Source organism: Notechis scutatus, chromosome 1 (genome assembly GCF_049901735.1).
Source record: "Notechis scutatus isolate UNSWTSFEM ecotype Mainland chromosome 1, rNotScu1.2, whole genome shotgun sequence".
NCBI classification, from domain to species: Eukaryota; Metazoa; Chordata; class Lepidosauria; order Squamata; family Elapidae; genus Notechis; species Notechis scutatus.
The window spans coordinates 242968746-242971302 of NC_142009.1; positions in this window are offsets into that span (position 1 = coordinate 242968746).

Below are 2557 nucleotides of genomic sequence, written 5' to 3' on the forward strand. Positions count from 1 at the left end.
GATCAGAGAAACAAAGAAGGTAAGAAAAAGAATGGGTGGCCCAATCCACTCCACTCCCTGATAGCTTCACCCCTACTCAGAACATGGAGCTCAGCAGACTCTACCTACAGTATCCCATTACTGCAACCTTGTGTAGCTTGGCATCTCCTTGATCTCTTCAGCTGCAACTCCCATTATGCCTGACCAAAATCTATTCTCAAGGATAAAGTCTATGTTATTAAAAGGGGGGGAAACAGTTTAAATTAGCTATAATGTTTTTAGAGGAATGCAGCCCAGAGTCACGTTGTTTTGAATTGGACAGCCTTATAATTCTTAAAAATAAATGAGTAAATAAGTAAGCAAGCAAGCAGACCGTCCTAAGCTGGTTGAAACTAATAATTCAAGAAAACTTCTCTGGAAAAGAGAAAGTCAAAAGAACCAGGTTTTGGGTGGCGCTGAATTCACACATTGCTTTAACCAGTGGGTTCTTTTAATCGTGGTTGCTTGAACAAGCCACAATGGCTAGATTCACAGAACACACTATACTATAAAACTTGAGTTAGTAATCACAATATCTGGATTCACTAGGGACGTTAAGCTATAAGGGGATTTGCTTGGCTTTGTCTTAGTAACCAGCTCATATGACAAGTTGTACTTCTCAGGTTCCTTCATCTGTACCACATTTGAACAATTTGATTTTCTTTGCAATGTGTTGCTTGTGCCTTCTTGTAGCCCCACTGCCTCTTTATTTCATACCTGGAGTGGGGGAGGGAAACTGGGAAGATGACTTGAGATTGGGCAGAACACAGGGATATCCTGAAGAGGGACTGAACTAATGCCGGTTTGTTTAAATTAAATCCATGATTAAATATGTCCCAGTTCTGAAGCAGTCCTTGCATTTCAATTAATGAGAAGACAAGCCTGCAAATTTGAAATGGTGTTTAGACATTTCAGTTACTGTGCAGCAAATGATGCTGTACTATTTATGATTATGTGGCAAGAAGGGGTTATGTAACACAAAAGTATGTGTCCTATCCCAGATTATGGCTAATATAAGACAGAACATCAAGTTCAGTTTGTGGCTCTTCAGCTTAATGAGGAATCACTTCAGGAGCATAGATTTCTTACGTGTGTAAACACTTCCTAGCAGGGTGTTCTTTCTATGTCTGTTTTTAAAGTCACTATAGCCCTAGCAGGGTGATTGGATTGGAAGAGTTCTGATAGGCAATGCTAGCATGGATGATTGATTCAAAGTATCTGCAACTCCTAATCAGATAATATGCAGAATTTTGATAGCTGTATATAGAATTCCATTAAAGAGTAATTTTTGTGAGATGGGCAGCCATATAAATTTGATATGTAAATAAAACTAATGCCAAATCAAAAACTTCATTTTTTTCCACACTGCAGATTTCTTAGCTGCCTATTTCCTTCCTTCCTTCCTTCCTTCCTTTCTTCCTTCCTTCCCTCCCTCCCTCCCTCCCTTTCTTTCTTGGTTTTTGAAGCACCAAATGGACCATAAGTTTAGGTACTGTAATCTATTTAAATTCTTTATTCAGGATTTTTTTTGTAGGCTGTTTCTGAAATATGGGACTAAAAGAGATGAAAGAGAGCCTGATGGGTTTCGGAGAACTTAATTTTTAATAGGGGTGTGTCATTATTTTGCATTCTTAAACTGAAATAACTTCCGATAAAAACAGTGTGGAGCTATTTTTTCACAAGAAATCAGACCACACTTCAACAACCACCAGCAGCCAATCAAACAGTCTAAAACCAAACTATGACTCAGAAGTATCCAAACAAACAACAACAAATTTACATCACACAGATGGTACTTAAAACCAAAGACCGTGCCTCAGTAACAACAGCCATCCAATCAAACGGTCCGAAATCAGACCGTAACTGAGAAATAGCCGAACAAACAGCATCCACGCTGATTTGCATCAGATAAAAAGGTATTTAAAGGCCAGTGTTCTGACAGACAAGCACAAATCAAAGCGCACTGACAATGTCTCCCCAAATGGTGATGAAAAGTTCGCAACCAAATTGCCAAGCTTGGAGCTCAAACCAACAGCCCAACTGCCAACCCGAGCTACTAATATTCAAACACATTTCAGTGTGGAGCTATTACAATAATTTAACTTTTTAAAAATATATTTCTCTTTTGATTATTTATTATTAAATTATACACTAATAATATGTCCTTTGATAAAGTATATATTATGAAATGAAATGAGTATATCCAGAGGAGTGATGAGGTAGGAGTAGAAAAATAGAGAAGTCTAACTTCTAATCATTTGTCCGCAAGATGAATTTTAAAAAAATTTCCTTAACTTTTATAATAAATTCAATTTTATCATGAGAGGGTCATCTTAAATTGGTCAAATATATAATAATAAAGACTGAACTATTTTTATCTGTTTAAATATTTGACTGCTATTTCCAATTAAAAATCTTGGACGGAATTACAGGAGTTTACAATTGTAATTAAATAAACTGTAGTTAAAACAAGTATAAAACCACCCATTAAATTAATCATGGAGGACAAAAGTGGCAATATTATTTATAAACGTATAAA